General features: G+C 38.1%; 1 protein-coding gene across 2 annotated transcripts in view; it reads right to left on the bottom strand.

Annotated features, from left to right (window-relative positions):
- The window catches only part of GPSM3 (G protein signaling modulator 3), a 778,689-nt gene extending 761,761 nt beyond the window's left edge, over positions 1-16,928 (bottom strand). For both annotated transcript variants that reach the window (XM_044083194.1, XM_044083195.1), the window contains exon 1: positions 16,510-16,928. The gene's annotated coding sequence lies outside the window, so the exon portion shown is untranslated. The remainder of the gene's footprint in view (positions 1-16,509) is intronic.
- Positions 16,929-17,808: the final 880 nt, after the last annotated feature.

Genomic DNA, 17,808 nt, shown 5'->3' with positions numbered 1-17,808 from the left:
TATGACTGTGTACACATCAGATGAATGAACAAATACATAAATAATGAAGAGGGCCAGTGAAGTGCTGTGGTTGACATGTATGAGAAGTCTTTTCCATAGCATGGGCAGTCTCTGGGTTATGAACCTGTTCCTGCAGCACATTCTGTTGATTGTGGTAATGAGGTTGAGGTCTCTGGAGTGTGTGGTGTGGAGGAATTGAGATTTCTTTAGATGTACCATTTCTAACAGAGCTGGGTCAGACATGGCTTTGTAAGTCAAGCAGAGATCACCTCTAAGTAGACGATATGAAACAGAGAATAGTTGGAGTTTTTTGAGTCTGTTCATATAGGACAAGTGTTTAAGGCCTAGGATCCTCTTTGTGTAGTACTTTTGCAGCCTTTCCAGTTGTTGCAGGTGTCTAGTGAGGTACATGCCAAATGGGGCATTGTACTAGATGATTGGCCTAATGAGGGTAGAGTAGAGGGAGACAATGACCTCTTTCTTCCTGTATGCAAAACCCTTAGTAATGAGATGTGCAACGTAGAAGGACTTTCTGACCACAGTGGCAGTGTGGTGGTCAAAAGAGAGGTTGCTGTCAACCTGTGTTCCCAGATCTCTTATAATGCCTTGTGTGTTCAGTGGACTACCATCGATGTAGTAGTTCATGAGAACTGGGTTTTTCCCAACGGGGATGATATATATATATATATATATATATATATATATATATATGTATGAATATGTATATATATATATATATATATATATATATATATATATGTATATATATATATATATATATATATATATATATATCTGACTTACTTGCGGACAGCAGCAAGAAGACCAGAGAAGAATCCTCCTCAAGAAGATGACATGCGAAGAAGACCGACGATCGCGAGGTGGCAGGCATCACACAATGCAGACAGACGACACGACGGACAACACCACACAAAGGCATGAGATGCCGACATGGGAGGTTTCGACTATGTCAGGTAGAACCATATATATATATCTACCTGATTCAAGAAAATCACTATCTCATGTGCAGTAGCTCCACACTAATGATTTCTTTCACAGTTTTCCTGTTGGTGCCCTGTTTAATCACACACTCATATATGCTTGCCAGAGATGAGACATTCTTATTTGGCATGGTTTACCAGTGGAAGAATACCATCCACATAATGATCAACTTTATTTGGTGTAAATGGCTTTTTGTAAGTCTTGACAAATGCCTGAAGGGAAGTTGTAGCTAACATTTGAGATCAAAAGGATAAAGCCCTGACTAAAACGAATGTAGCCAAGGATCGCTTAGTGATCTAGGAGGTGAAGGTACTAGCTGTGGCAGGTTGGAATGAATGGATGACAGCAGCTTACCCATTCTGCCGGGAGGGACTCATCACCGTGACTCTTAATGGAGGCCAGGTAGGTTTCACCTAATGCACAGAATCAAGCTGTATGGATGGCAGTACCAAGCAGCTTTTGCACTGTAGCTGGGGCAATTTATGCATGGAAACACCCTTAAAAAGCTAAACTGACTAGAATTTCCCCACTATCTTAACTACCTACAACTTACAATTGCACAAAAAGCTAATATACAAACCTGACAGCTGTCCTGCCTTAACATCTTTTTTGCATATCCATGTTCCCATCAGAAATCTCTGTTCTGCAGATAGACTACTTACAGATGTATGCAAACTCAATAAAAAAGCTATGGAACAACTTTCCAAACAATATTACCACTACTATTACTACACTGTCAGATAACCCCACTATTCTCATACTGCACAACCTTAAATAAGCCAACCTTGTATTTCCTTCGGCAAAGACTCGTTTGCCTGTAATCATTCCGTCTGCTTTTTTCTAACGCTTTTGTCGCTGAAATAGTTATTTATAATGCCAGACAAGCAGGTACATTTTTATAAACATTTCAAATGAAATACGCTTGATTATTTGTAGATATTTAAAGAAATAAACGAGAGATGAAACTTTCTGAAATAATTCTTACTTTCACTTTTGATTACTTTTTAAATGTTATTATTTAATTATTATTTGAAACGTTAGGACTGTTGTTCATAATTTAGTATTTTGTTTTCAGTGTTTTTTTTCACTAGTCTGTAGTTTGCCTACATAGTTTAAAGTGTTTAAGAAGTTAAGAACACAAAGTAGCCGGGTGTTAACACCAGCTTAGGGCTACCGTTAACCTTACTGCGGTTCCATTTAGACATTCTGATATACTCTGTGCGACATAACGTTCCAAACTGATATAACAGTGCAGTGTATAGCATAGCCACATTGTTACAGCTAACTGCCATATCTGTGAAATGTCCAGATTTTTGCCACACATTTCTAGTGTGCTGCTCGTTAAATTTGTGGTTTTCGGCAAATCACTGAGGAGTAAAAGCAATGAATAACTTGCATTTAGTTTCAGATTTTCAGCCTTTGTCCCCCATTATTTTAGTTTTTGTCTAGATTTCTGGAGCTAAGAGGGTGAATATTGGATTACACAACCATAAATAAGCGGTTCACGCCTTTCCTCAGGTAATGAGCTCTACGGGTCTTTATTGCGTTTAGCCCTTCTATCGTTGTTCCTTTGTCTGCTGTTTTATGCTGCTGAAATAGTTATTTTTGTCACTGGACAAGCTGTTACATTTATGTAAGTATTTCAAATAAAAGACTCTTGATTGTTTATAGACATTAAATAAATAAACGAGTGGTGAAACTTTATTAAAAGACTTCTTCCTTTTATTTTCGATTATGTTTTTAATGTTATATTTAATTATTATGTGAAATGTTAGGAGTGTTGTCGATAATTAAGTATTTTCTCTGCAATGATGTTTTCACTAGTCCGTATTTTACCTGCACAGTTTAAAGTGTTTTAAGAAGTTAAGAACACAAAAAAAAAAAAAAATAGCCGGGTGTCCTGCCTGCTGGGCATTGTAATTATGCTAGGCAGTAGTAATATATATATATATAGTCTGTGCGCCCAGCAATCCAAAGTTATGAAAGTGCAAATTGGGCGGCGGTGAAATTTAAAAAAAAAATGTTGTTGTTGTCTTTTCGGCTTTTCCTGGTTAAGGGTCGTCAAAACAGAACTCCAGTCCGTAAATTGCGCCCTTTTGAGGCCGGCCTGTACGGCGCCCTAGGCGGTCGCCTAGTTCGCCTATGCCTAAGGCCGGCCATGCTTGAGTGACCACTGCCCCACATTCCTCCTTCGGAAACAGGCAAAAATTCCCAAACCCATGCTATTCAAGGAGACTAGGGACGAGCACAAAGTCAATCCACAAACTCTTAACAGTATGCTCCAGCAACAGGACTGGAATCCACTAAAAACTCTACCTTTAGACCACGCAGTTGATTTTTTAATACTACTTTTATGACTATTCTAAATATACTAGCTCCCATCAGGAAACTCAGGACTAAAGTTAACTATGTCCCATGGCTAAATAGGACAACAAAAGCCTTAATAAAAGCCAGAGACAATGCCTGGAAAAATTGGAAAAAGAATAACACTATCCAAGACAGACAGAAATATCAAGAACTAGGAAATAAGGCCAAAAGCCAAACAAAGGTAGATAAAAAGAATTACTTCTTAGACATCCAAAACAAGCACTCTAGAAACCCCCAAAAGTTCTGGCAGGCCATCAATACCCTTCTAAAACCAGGCAAAACCACCACCCCATCTCCCAACAACAATTCTGATAATGATAGCATAGCTTCAGAATTCAACCATCACTTCACAGAATCTGTCCTCGCACTATTTATCCAGCTATCCAACAAGAACACTACAACCACTCCAACTGTAGAACAAACTAACATACCCACCTTCACACTCTCACCTGTACCAACCTTTTCAGTTAAAAAGCTACTCTCTAAACTAAAACCCACCACACTCACAGCAGAAGGTTTACCCACAAATTTTCTAAAATTAGCTGCAGAATCACTAGCCTACCCTGTCTCAATTCTTATAAATCGCTCAGTACAAGAAACCTCTGTACCCCATCTATGGAAAGTGTCACATATAATTCCCCTTCACAAAGGCAGAAACTCCTATAAACTATCAAACTACTGGCCAATTGCTATCTTGTCCCCCCTTTCCAAGCTTCTGGAGAAATGTATTCACACCCAGGTAATGCACTTCTTATCCTCAAATAACCTCCTCTCCCCCACACAGCATGGTTTCTGCCCAAACCATAGCACAACCACTGCTCTGCTCTCCTTTACCAATCAGATTAACCATCTAAGAAATGACAACAAATTCGTCTCAGACATATTCCTAGATCTATCAAAAGCGTTTGATATGGTCTCCCATAACCTACTCTTAGACACACTGTCAACCTTATCCTTCGGCCCCTCTACTACTTCATGGTTTAGAAGCTATTTCTCTGACAGAAAACAATCAGTTAAATGGCAAAGTACGCTATCTCCTCTATTACCAACTACTATAGCCGTCCCACAAGGATCAATACTGGGTCCTCTACTATTCACCATTTTCACTAACAAACTACATACTTCCACCCTGCATGCATCACTTATACAGTACACGGATGACTCCACCCTAATCTGCTCAGCCCCATCCATAACCACTTTTCAAAAGCTTACCCAAAAATTCTTCTGCTCTGTGGAACAATGGATTACCGATATCCAACTCATTCTAAACCCCAACAAGACCAAATTACTCCTTTTTTCCCCAATAAATCCAAATCCACACCTCCTACCTTTATTATCACCTCCAAAAACGGAACCACAATCTCCTCCTCCCCTCACACTAAGCTGCTCGGAGTTGAAATAGATAACAACCTAAACTTTAATGTCCATATCTCACAAAACATCACAAAGGTACGTAAGAAAGTAGGAACCCTATACAAACACAAACAGTTCCTGTCGGACCAAGCTAGAATCTCCTTAGCCCAAACCCACCTCTTGTCTACCCTAATGTGTGCATCACCAATCCTAATTCATATCAGGAAAACAGACCATAACAAACTAGAGTCATGTTACAATAAAATTGCAAAATTCGCTAACAACTCCACTTTTAGAAGTCATCACTGTCTTGCCCTGAAGCAACTACAGTGGTTAGAACTCCCTCAGCTAATTAGCTATCACCAATTAGTCCTTACCTTCAGCATAATAAGAAACCCTCAGAAAACCCCAGCCCTAAACCAACTTCTAAACCAATATTCTGCAAATCGCCCTCTACGCTCATCCAACAAAACCCTGCTCTGCATAACGAAAGCCAGTAACAATGCAGGGTGAAGTCTGTTCTCCCACACCATTGCTAGGAAATGGAATTGTTTGTTTCTTTTGGCTTTTCCCGGTTAGGGGTCGCCACAGCGGAACTCTGGTCCGCTAATGATTGGTAGTTGATTTTTACGTGCCGAGTTACCAGCCCTGACGCACAACCTTCAATGAAGGTATGCCCATTCATGCATGTCTCCACGCAGAAGATGCTTTACCTGAGAATCGAACCGGACAGCATCTTACTGTGAGGCGAGCGGGCTAGGAAATGGAATAACCTCCCCCAAAGTATCTCCTCTGCACCATCCATCTCACTTTTCAAGACATCACTAAAGTCACACCTCTTGCAATCATGGCTCTGTCCCTGTATCACATAAAATCTTTTCTGCTCTCCTCCTAACTTGCCACACCTCATCTCCCCACTGCTTACCTCAGCTATTCTGTACTACTCAAATACTCCCTATCAGGAACTACTATCCTAAAAACTATTTCTCATGCTATAACATAGCTCCCAAATAGCATTATTTTCCAGATTCATTTCCTTAATTTTTACACTTTGTACTACCAATACAGAATTCAAAGTTTTGCTGTCTATTTACCAAGCTTCCTCAAATCAAACTAAGGTACAAAAAATCTCCTTCATTGTATATATGCCACTGTATAGAAATTTTCTGTTATTCGTGGATTATGTGTTGTCATATAAAGACATGGAGCTCTGATTGTATATATGCCTCTGTACAGAATTTTTTTTGTCATTTGTTGTATTTGTACTGTTATGTAATGGAGCTTTACTCCCCGGGCCTCCGCTGTAAATGGACCTTGTTCCAGTTGGACTTTCCCGCTAAACAAATGTAAAATAAAAAAAAATAAATAAATACATTTTTGCTGCCAAAGTCACTTATCATCATTTTAAGAAACATTTTGAACAACTGCACAGTTTAAATAAACTGAGCAATGGAAGCTGAGGATAAGAAACATTCCGAAGTAACTGTTCTTTGCAAATAAGCTATATCAAAGCAATGGCACTCTACGAATACATTTTTTCGAAGTAATGGCACTTTGCAAATAAGCTATTTTGAAGTAATGGCACTCTACGAATAAATTCTTTAGAAGTAATGGCACTTTGCAAATGTATTGCCTCAAAGTAATTGCAATTTGTGAATGTATTGGAAAGAAGTTCAGAATGAGAAACACCTCAAGATAACTGCACTTTGCAAATAAACAGTACACAGCGCACTGAGATTTTTCCAAAATGGCTGCACTTTGCCAGACAACTCTGTATAGTGCAAGAGACACTCTGTAATGGCAGCACTCTGTGAACAGACACACCCAGACACAAGAAACTTTTTGAAATGGCTTCACTTGACTGCACTTCATGAAATAGTTGTTAGGGTTGCCAACTGTCCAGAATTCTTCTGAACTGTACAGAATTAAAGAACACTGTCCAGAAAATGGAGACTACCTTTTCCGGACAGTGTATTGTCCAGAAAAAGTAAAAACAATTATGTACAGGATTACCTTAGTAAATAAACATTAACTTTTAACATTATAATTTTTTTTGCAAATGTTCAAATCAAGCTTCAATGTAAGAATTGATTACACTGTCATTAATCAATCAGCGAACCAGCCCGACCATCCATCCAGCTGTCTGTCGCTTACTCACTCACACACATAGTCCAACCTTTTTGTCCTCCTGCCAATCAGAAACGAGTATATTCCCTGTCTGGTTCAGTGGCACACATACTCAAACGTCGTTGTTTTTCATAGTCTCTGGTTAGCACAAGGCTGGCGATACAAGGGATACTTGCTTCCGATCATTTGTGTTTGCACAGATCATTCTTTTGCTTCAGTTCTTGCTTTTATATTGCAGTAGTGACACCATGTACAGCATGCCATGGTGTTCCTTAGGGAAGGATTGTATCCTGGGCTTACATTGGACATAATGCTGGCTTTGAAGGCCCAACACATCAGAACAAGTAACTAGTCTCATCCGTGCAGGATACATCCAAGCCCTGGTTACTGTCAGAGTCTGATAACTAAGGCAGCAGTTTGGACAATGATGTTATAGTTTTATTTTGAAAACACCGAAGTACTGTGTCGAAAGATAAATCAGGAACGAATGACCAACTGAAATAATTGCGTTTATTCTACAAATAACAAAATATGTATTGTGAGCGCTTTCATATAATAAAATATTATACTTCATCAAAGATCTAGCACATTCTGTTTATTTTACAATTTCAAATAATGGTGTCATCATGTAGTTTCCTTTGTCTTAATTAATTGCTTTCCAAGTCAAACAATACATCTTACAACGCCTCATTCATTAACATAAACAATTAAAAAGTGAATGATAAATAAAAAATGTTAAATTCCCTATTGCCCTCAGCAGCCTACCTACTATAAACATATGTATATTCTTATATAAAATACTTAAAATGCAACTATAAAATTTATGTACATCTGTTATTTTGTATTAATTAATTAACAACCATTAAATACATTACACCTAAATGTCAATACACCATAAAATAAATATATTTCTAAAATTCTAAAACTGTGTACATGTATATGTCTATTCTATGCCACTTTTTATCTCTACCACATGACAAGTGAGGTTGCAAGCAGACACTTGGCCAGGTATTAATGAGTGTAGCTCCATAGCACCTTTACTTAAATTAAAAGCATTAAAAAGAAATAAAATTTGCCATCACTAAAGATAGATCAATAGAAATATATAAACTGCTAAAGTTGATTATTCACAATAAATTACTGTATCAATAGGAGAGGTGGTATTTTGTATTTTAAGGGGTGGGGGTGCTGCAGTCCTGCATATGTCCTCCTTTGGATGAGATGCCTAGTAACTATGAACCTGTTTTCAGTTTACCGTCCATTCCCTATTGCAATATTACCAACTTACCATTTTTTCAATGTAACATAGACAATTTATTCTTCAAGGGCAGCAGGCACTGAATTTGTAGATGAAACACTGAAATATAAAGTTGTTTGTTAGCAGCAACGTTTCATTAGTTACAGATCTCTTTAATGTGGAATTATTCAGATGACTTTTACTTCTGCAGAGATTGTACATATTGAATGATACTGGTGGATTGTAATGACAGAAGTTTGAGTGACCTTTTATATTCTGAAATGGGCAGTTTTGTCATTATTGGTTCATATGTTTGTTTCATTGCTTATTGGACAAAATGTTCAAAACTATAAATTTCAAAGATACTCAAACAAGTGGTGCTGTATTATACAAGGGATATAATTAAATTATTATACATATTCTAATTTAATACAATCAGGAAGGTGAATCAAAGAACTTTTGCATGGTCCTAAAAATCTGTACAAGGGGCCTATGATTTGAAAACAGCTCAAAGGTAAATTTAATCTGACACTGGCCAGATGCATTTTCTTTGAATGGGGGTTTCAATGCTGTTTCAGTGAATGTGGGTTCCAAAGAAAGAGAAATGTTAATGCTAACTTTGTTGTCATTGTGAGACTGTATTGCCTTGGTTAGCAAATGTCTATCAGTGTTTTTGCTATAAAATTTGAAATAAACAATTTAAATTAAATCCAAATATCTATAATCATTGTAGAAGTAAAGCAGAAAACAGTATGTACACTTATGGCAACTGGGGAGAAACAGAGAAATAGCCATGTAATGGGATACTGGAATGACTGTGTGGTGGTGGTGGTGGGGAGGTACCAGAATTATAAGCATTTTGCTTTCATATGCATGTCTAGAATTTTTGATATGAAAAGCTGGCAACCCTAGTTGCACTTTGCACACAACAAACTCTCTGGAATAAATGCACAGCTATAAGCATACACTGTAAGCACTTTTATACACTTTGAGATACTTCGAACAACTCTAGTTATGCTATTCAAGGCTTCAATGAATACGAAGTAGCAATTTCCTCCAAAACACAGTAATTTGCCAAAACACATGCAGTCATCTTTGCTTTATTTATACTCAGCGTGCCCTTTTCTACCCTTTCTATTGTAGTCATTTCTCTCATTGAATCTCTTAATGTGCCTTTTATGCCCTCGTGCTATATTAGTTTTGCTCATTTAATCTCTTTTCATGCCCATTATACTTTCTTGTGCTCATTTTAACTTTGTAAACATGCTCATTTTACTTTAAACATGTTCATTTTACAATTTTGAGGTCATTCTGAACCCTTTCTATACTTTTGTAATGCTTGTTTTATCAAATAACTCAGTTTCAAACATTTCGTCTTATTAATGTGCTCTTTTCTACTTCTCATTTGCTTAATAAACTTTTCTGTGTTACTTGTTTGGTTAACAATATGTTTTCTGCCCTTGTAATGCTCTGTTTAACCTCTTTTAATAAATAAATCATTCATGTGTGTTCTCTTTGCCTTTGACTTGTTTCTGGCCCTTTGTTTTGCTCTCAGTTCTTTTAGTTCACCTTCGCTATTACCGCTGCACCTCGAAGCTCTGAAGAATAGTCTTTGTAATCCCGGTTCTGACACCATGTCACTCGCCAGGTCAGGATAAAACAAGCGAACATTTGTAGTTTCTTGTTCAAGCAGCTTTATTGAATGCAAACACATCATAAATGAGGTTAAGTAACTTTAACTTATAAACAGATTAGCTATCAAGCACATAGATGTTAACATGCTGTCTACACCTTCAAAATGGCACTGAAGCTAACACGTGCTTAGTATTTATATGCACACACAGATCTTGGAAATGCCTCTTAAAGGTACCACACACCTGTTATTCTACAAAAATATTCAATAAGCTGCAGCAGTGACAAGAACAGGATATTAAGAAAGCCAAAAAACATTAGAATATATCTTTTGTAATTTTGTCCCTAAAAGTCATACTTATAAATCTTTAGTCTTACAGACATTGACTCTATGCCGTTTCTTGATGTTTACTTGAGAAAATGTTACGTTTTCAGCAGCTATGGATGTACTTCAGATATAGACTTTTGCCATCTCATATTGCTAATTGAGCAGCAGGATCTTGAAAGCTTTACAGAAATGTCATTTATTCAGCTTTATTCAGCAGTAGTGGGTTGTACCACTGACTTGACAAGATTTTACATTTGAGTGCTTTGAATGAAAAGGGAGTTTAGTGGAGGATTTAGTCCACAGAATGGCGTGAAAAAGTATTATGTTAAAATGAATATATTTCTTTGTTTAGATCCCCTACAGAAGGTTTATTACTTAGGGTGTTTCCTGAAAGGTTTGAAAAAAAAGTGTTGTAGTTCTGGAAGCATGGTTAATATATACCATGTATCTTTGCAGAACTGGCAGAAAAATGAAAAAGTATAGTAAAGCTGGTAAAAAAATGAACAGAAGTAAGCAGATATCTGATAGAAAAATGAATTAACTGTAAAGTAAAAACAAAAGTGCCCAGCAGTCACAGAGTACTTTTAGACTTTTATTTAGACTGCGGTAGTTGATATCCATGGATTTATTACAAATATTCAGTATCTAAATTTTAAAAGCAAGCTAAGCTAACAGACTTTGTAACATACATGTATGACTACCTTCACCTAGAATGATGCCACAATACAGTGATAAGATGATCAGCTTTAATAATTGGCTTAAATTCTGGTGTCATTCAAAGGGGATCCAATGTCTGTCCGCCTGGGATGACATGCTGGACAAGCCACGCTGCTTCGCAAGGGACGGCTTGCACCTGTCACCCCTGGGCTTCCGGATATTGGCAAAGGCTCTTGCCACCCCCATAGTGCCTTTTTTAGGCAAGGCTCAAATTCTAAACCTACCACCCTAGAACACCAAACAGGAAAAAAACTAAGGGTAATGCTGCTCAATGCCAGAAGTCTCAATCTCAAGATGCACGCACTCGAGGCCCTTCTCAATATGGAGAACATCGATGTCTGTGCTGTGACAGAAACCTGGTTCAAGGCTCCTGAGAGCACCCCAGCACTAACAGGTTTCACCTCATATCATGCGTTCCGGCCCCAAAATCCGGACAACACCAAGAAAGGAGGGGGTGTCCATATTCATAAAGGACACCCACACCTCAAGGTTGGTGGCAACGCATGATGCATCGGAGACCATCCAGGTGCAATTAACCATAGGCAAGACTGCTCTGCAATTTGTAGCATGTTACAGGCCACCCTCTCAAACTCAGGAACCTCACATGGCCTTCCTGAAAACATTGGAGGGATAAATGTATCTCCAAACACCATCATACTAGGTGACTTTAACTACCCTAATATAGACTGGGAACACTACTCAAGCCCGAACACTCTAACCCAAAGATTCCTGGAGTTCATAAACTCAAATGCCATGGAACAACTAGTCACCATCCCCACAAGAGGAGAAAACATACTTGATCTCATCATCACGAACATGGGATCAAAATGTTCAACACCGAAGTATACCCCTCACTGGTGAGATCAGATCATAAACTAATCTCGCTGGAGGTCCTCATCCGCCCCCACCTGAAACAAAAAGACCACAGTGAAAAACTTTTCAAAAGCCGATTTCACACTTCTAAAAACTAGTGTGGTCTCCTTTAAGGCCCCTGAGCCAGTGGTAAACATTACTCAAACCGCTGAATCACTTACAAATGCCTTCTACCAGCACCTACAGGACTGCATGGATCAGGCAATCCCAAACAAAACTAAGACTCTCTGTACCAAAGGCAAGCGTCCAGTCTGGTGGACCCCAGCCATAAACAAGCTCTACAACAAAAGGAGGAAGCTACTACAAGATAGAGCAAAATCCTTGAAAGGTAAGACACCTTTGATCATTATAAGTAAAAACTAAGAGCTCTCATAAAATCATCCAAGGCAAATTTTGAGAGAAAAATCGCCAAGGACTCTAAAGAGAATCATAAGGCCTTCTTTAGCTATGTTAGAAACCTAGGAGGAAACTCCCAGATATGCTCAGAATTAGTTCAAAATGATGTGAAAATTACTGAACCTACACACATTGCCAACATACTGGCTGACAGGTTCAGTGCAAACTTCTGGCGCGCCTCTCCCCCAAAAGGGGAGATATCTATTGCAGAGGATTGTAGGCCCCCAAACATCTCCAACGCCCAGGTGAGAACTGCCCTCACTAAGGCAAAAAACACAGCATCCATGGGACCGGATGGTGTCCCCGGCTGTGTGCTTCATGAACTCAATGAGGAATTAAACCCACAGTTAGGACAGCTGTTTAATCTTAGCCTCACCTCAGGATACATACCCAAGGAGTGGCGCGGCGACTGTGGTCCCACTTCATAAGGCGGTGCCTCCACAGACCCTGGAAATTACCGCCCCATTAGCTTGACAAGCCTTATCTGCAAAGCCATGGAGAGGATCATAATGGAACTCATAAATAAAGACATAGGGAACTTGCAGACTTTGGATCCAACTCAGTTTGGCTTTGTCAAAGGCAGATCCTGCCTCTTAAACTTGGTTGACTTTTTGAGACAGTCACCAAGGCCATTGATGAGGAAAGGCAGTCCATACAGCCTACCTCGACCTGGCAAAGGCCTTGACACAATACCCCACTCAGGTATCATTGAAAAACTCATCAGCTTGAATGTAAACCCATACATCACAAGATGGGTTGCAAACTGGCTAAGTGACAGAACCCACAGGGTCAGAGTTGCTGGAGCCATGTCAGACTCAAAGCCTGTCACAAGTGGTGTCCCACAGGGCTCAGTCCTGGGTCCACTCTTGTTCGGCATCTACTTTTCTGAAGTACAAGCAAACACAGGAGGGTTATGGCTGACAAAGTTTGCAGATGACTGCAAACTGGGCGCCATAGTCAAAAACACATCTGACAGATATCCTCCAGAAGGGCCTCACAGAAATGGATAACTGGTGCCAGAGCCATGGCCTGAAGTTAAACGCCAAAAAATGCATAGTCATACCCTTTGGGAAAAACAAGGCTACCCCTAGCTACCATATAGGTGGCAATCCACTGAGCACAGAAAAAGTCATCAGAGATCTGGGGACCCAGGTTGACAGTAGCCTTTCGTTTGACACTCATGTTGCTAAAGTAGTTAGGAAAACCTTCTATATCACCCACCTGATCATGAAGGGATTCACATCTAGATCAAGGGAGGTCATCGTCCCCTGTACTCATCACTTATTAGACCTATGATTGAGTACAATGCCCGTTCGCAATGTGTGTGACCAGACACCTGCTGCAGCTTGAAAGGCCCCAAAAGTTCCTCACCAAAAGGATAAAGGGTCTCAAAAATATGTCTTATGCTGCCCGACTGAAAGAACTCCAGCTCTATTCAGTCTCATACCGCTTGCTCAGAGGTGACCTGTGCCTGACATATAAGGCCATGTCAAACCCAGATTTGATGAATATGCTTCACCTCAAAAATCTAGATCCCTCAGAACCACAAGGGCGGAGACTTAAACCTTGACACGGTTATAAATAGAACGTGCTGGAGGGACAGATTCATCACCCAGAGACTCCCTATGCTGTGGAACAAAATCCCGGTACATGTGAGGCAGAGCACCTCTCTGGTCTTGTTCAAGAGGAATCTTGACCAATGGATGGGAGATTGCAGATATACCCCAGGGATTACTTCAGCGTCACTGCTTGACAGAGGCACAGCAAAATGATAGGCATAGTTTTTATTCAAACTAAAGGGGTGGCGAAAGCCACATAACTATGGGCTAGGCTTATAAATGCCCTTGGGCAGATAGCCTAGTATGAACCTATGAACCTATGAACCTATGAACTACAATTTATATGGTTGAAGAGAGGTCACATGACACATCCTACCTTAACATGCCTCTGCATGCGTCATGCAGTCAGCATAACTCATGTTCCCCTGTGTTTGTATCTTGACACACAGTGCCAAAATAATTATTTACAATATGATTTTACCACACAAATTATATTGCACCTGCTGTTGATTTGTACTATCATAATAAAAGTGTATTTATTTAGCTACTGACTTGCATACTTAAGAAGCCATACTAGTGTTTTGAGTCATTATTTCAGTGCATGATGACATTACACTAAAAGACATGTAACTCTTCAGAGCAAGGAAGCCTGACTTACAGTCATTGTGATTCATCTATGGACTTAGTGTATTTCCTGTACTTTGCAAGGTCAAAACATCTGCAGTACTTTAAATAGCTACTCACTCCATAGCATAAGGTACAGTACTTTAATCTTTCAGTAAAATAAAGCTGATGGCAATGCCCTAACTTGAAATGATATGCTAATATGCAACTGTTAAATGTCACTGTTTCCTGGCCCACAATATACTGCTAATTTTCATCTGCGAGCAATCATAGTCCCCAAACACAAAATGTGATAGCAATCTTCATCTGGGGATGGTGAAACCATTATAAACTTAAGCAAAGATTTCAATTTCTATGCACGTTGTGAGCTACTGTACTTTGAAGCATGGGTTACAAGATAGTTTTTAATGGGTATTTCACAAAAAGAGCAAGTTTATAAGGCAATGTACCAATGTAGGAAGCATACATTTGTTAACAAGTGTATTATTTTGAGTTCCATGAAGCAGTCTTAAGTCACTGGAAAGTTTTTTTTTTTTTAATTTTAAGCAGAAAATGTAACTGTATGTTTACATTTGACAGCAGTGGGCTTAAATGCTTAAAGCTGGGGTATACAGTGCTTGAGGCAAAAATCTTAGACTAACCAAAGGCTTATCTTATGGGTCTCAGCTAGGTCTCTTGCACAGCATACCTCGGCCTACCAAAGTAAAGCTTCAAAACAAATGTTTTTTGCAGTTGTGAAATATGAGATTGGATTGCAGCTTTAATACAGTTGCAGACTACTGAGGTCATATTTCAATCCCCATTTCTTGACTACTTTATTTATTTGATGACTGATATATTCTGAACATATAAATGACATATTTCTTGATATCTACATTCAGTAGTACAAAAACTGATGTAGCTTGGAAACCTCTGGCTGGGCAGCCATAGGATAAAGTAAACAGCTGTGAATCTGTTGCATCATTTAGGGATGGACACAATACCTACAACCTCATTTGCCCAGTGTATAGCAAATCATGTAATCCAATCTGATTTCCCAGTTCACCCATTAAAAAGCTGTGATTAGTGGACTTTACACATTAAATAAAAGCTGTCTAACTTGATGGACTAAACAGATAAACCGTTCAGCACAGTATGTCTTTCCCTTCTGCAAGAGAACCTGTTATTAAACTTCATGTCTTACATTACAAGCTATGCAAATTTCTAGTATGTACCAACAGGACAGATTATCTGTGTCTTTGGAAAACCAATAATGTTTGTGTGTGTGTGTGTGTGTGTGTGTGTGTGTGTGTGTGTGTGTGTGTGTGTGTGTGTATATATATATATATATATATATATATATATATATATATATATATATATATATATATAAAATATATATATATATATATAAGTTTTAGATGTCCTGCCTCTGGAAATCAGGAAGAATTGAAATGGATGAATGTACGTTTGGAATAAAAGTATATAGTCTGTCACCCATTTACTCCATTAACACTATACCATCTAGCTAAAACAATTAAAATAGAAGCAAATTGTAAGCTGCTTCTTAAACTAAATGTTCTCATACCTCTCAACCTCTTAGCACAAGAAATCTGGGCAAAGCCGAAAGTAATGAGGTAACAAAGGCCCAGCAATAGGGACACATTTTAAATATTGCTCTTATAAACTTATAAACTTGCTAGAATAACATAATTTGTGTTAGCATGCATTTTCTATGAATGATATGAAGTCTGAAACTCAAATGTATACCATTATTTAGTGACTTTGGTCCTCAGTGATTTTACCGAAAAACACAAATTTCAAAAGGAACATACCAAAAATATGAGGTAAAAATCTGAACATTCTGTGAAAATCTGGACAGTTGAGAGGTATGCATATTCTTACATCTGTAAATATGTATATATATTTGTTTTTTAGCATGTTCTCACATCTGTAAATATGTTTTATTAATTTCTTATGTGATCTTAGTCACCTGGGCTGTGCATACAAATGGTCCATTGAGATCAGTGCACTACCCTGGTAAACAAATATAAATAAACAAGTGAATGAATACAATAAAATAAATATGCTCTTTCTTCATCAAATTCAAAAGATAAGTGCAGCTTATTTCAGCAATGAAAGGAAAAAAGGAAGACAAATAAAAAATACATCTTTGGTTGACACACATATACAGTAGCAGATACACTTTAAAACAGGAAAGAGAGAAATTCTCCATATGAAACAGGAAACTAAAGAAGATGTAGGATATCTGTGTTATCATCCATAAAGGGTAAAAGACAAAGCTGATTACTTACCTAATAAGTATGTATCAGGTTTCTGAAGCTGTAATGAAGCTTGGTCGTGGACATCTTATTTGCTTGTGACAACAAGATAGTTAAAACCAATGTCGACCAACCGTAGATACCACATAGCACTCCCAATTATTTTTATCTTTGTTGAATGTGCATGCCTGCATAGGCTGTGAAGAGTTCTACAGTTGTTAATTGTTTATTTTGTATTGTTTTCCACTTTTTGCTGCTGCTGTTGCTGCTGTTTAATTTTTTCCTTTTTAAATAACAGTCTCTGTCTGTGTCTTGTTTTTTTTTCTTCACTTGCTAAATGTCGACTTGCTATATTCTCCCTGTGTCAGTGGTTTTTCATTTTCTTCTTTTTCCGGAAATTGCTTTAAACCACTTCCTTCTTTATATTGCTCAGTGAGATCATCAGTGGCTAGTTTTAAAAAGGAGAACAATAAAACATACCAAACATGCTAACATTTAAAATTATTTATAAAATTCAGCTAATAATTAAACAATGAAGCATCACATTTTTACTAGAAAGAACGAGGGTAAAATGGACAATTAAATTCATAGCAGAAAAAAGGTGAGCTTAATATCTATACAATACTCAAAAACACAAAGAAGATGTTACCATTCAAAAACTTAGTGATTCCCCATTGGACTTCTGCTTTTTTGTTTCATTTTAAAGGTCAGCAGTGGCCAAACTATTTGTCAGATTATAATAATGTTTTGTCACTCCTGTCTTCGCTATGTGAACAAGAGTTACGGCATTGTGTCCTTGGCATAATTTATTTAAAGAAAGAGAACACAATTGTTTGGTTCTTCTTGAAACTCTATTAGTGGCAAGTATGTCTTCAAGGTAATTCCTCACATAGGACCTAGGCCAAACCATTTTAACTTTTCTATTTTATTGTGTGAGTTAGACACCCCGAAACTTAAAACTAATGTTATAAAACAGCTCTTATATATCTTTATTTAATATGTTCACCTTGACACCAAGTAACATGTCTGAACCTTGCAGCTGGGATGAGCCCTCACTTTCTGCTAGGAAATGAACACTTGCCTTAAGCATCATAATGGCTTGACCTATCAAATTCATTTACTAGCTGCAAAGTTCAGTTTCAGGCCAGTATGGTAAGGGATTGATAAGAGAAATCAAAACTGAGGGGGAAAGCTGAAAACTCTCTCTTTTATATTATCCATTTTTAACTTTTTTCTGTGCTAAAATATGCCCTGCATCCTCATCAGCTATAATATGCCCATATCACTAGTGTTTATAGTCACCCATTGTAGTTCACATTAACAGCCTCCAGG

This window comes from Protopterus annectens, chromosome 9.part0 (genome assembly GCF_019279795.1).
Source record: "Protopterus annectens isolate FY-2018-M chromosome 9.part0, PAN1.0, whole genome shotgun sequence".
Taxonomy (NCBI): Eukaryota; Metazoa; Chordata; order Ceratodontiformes; family Protopteridae; genus Protopterus; species Protopterus annectens.
The sequence above is the reverse complement of the archived record's forward strand: the minus strand, read 5'-3'. Positions and strand labels throughout refer to the sequence as shown.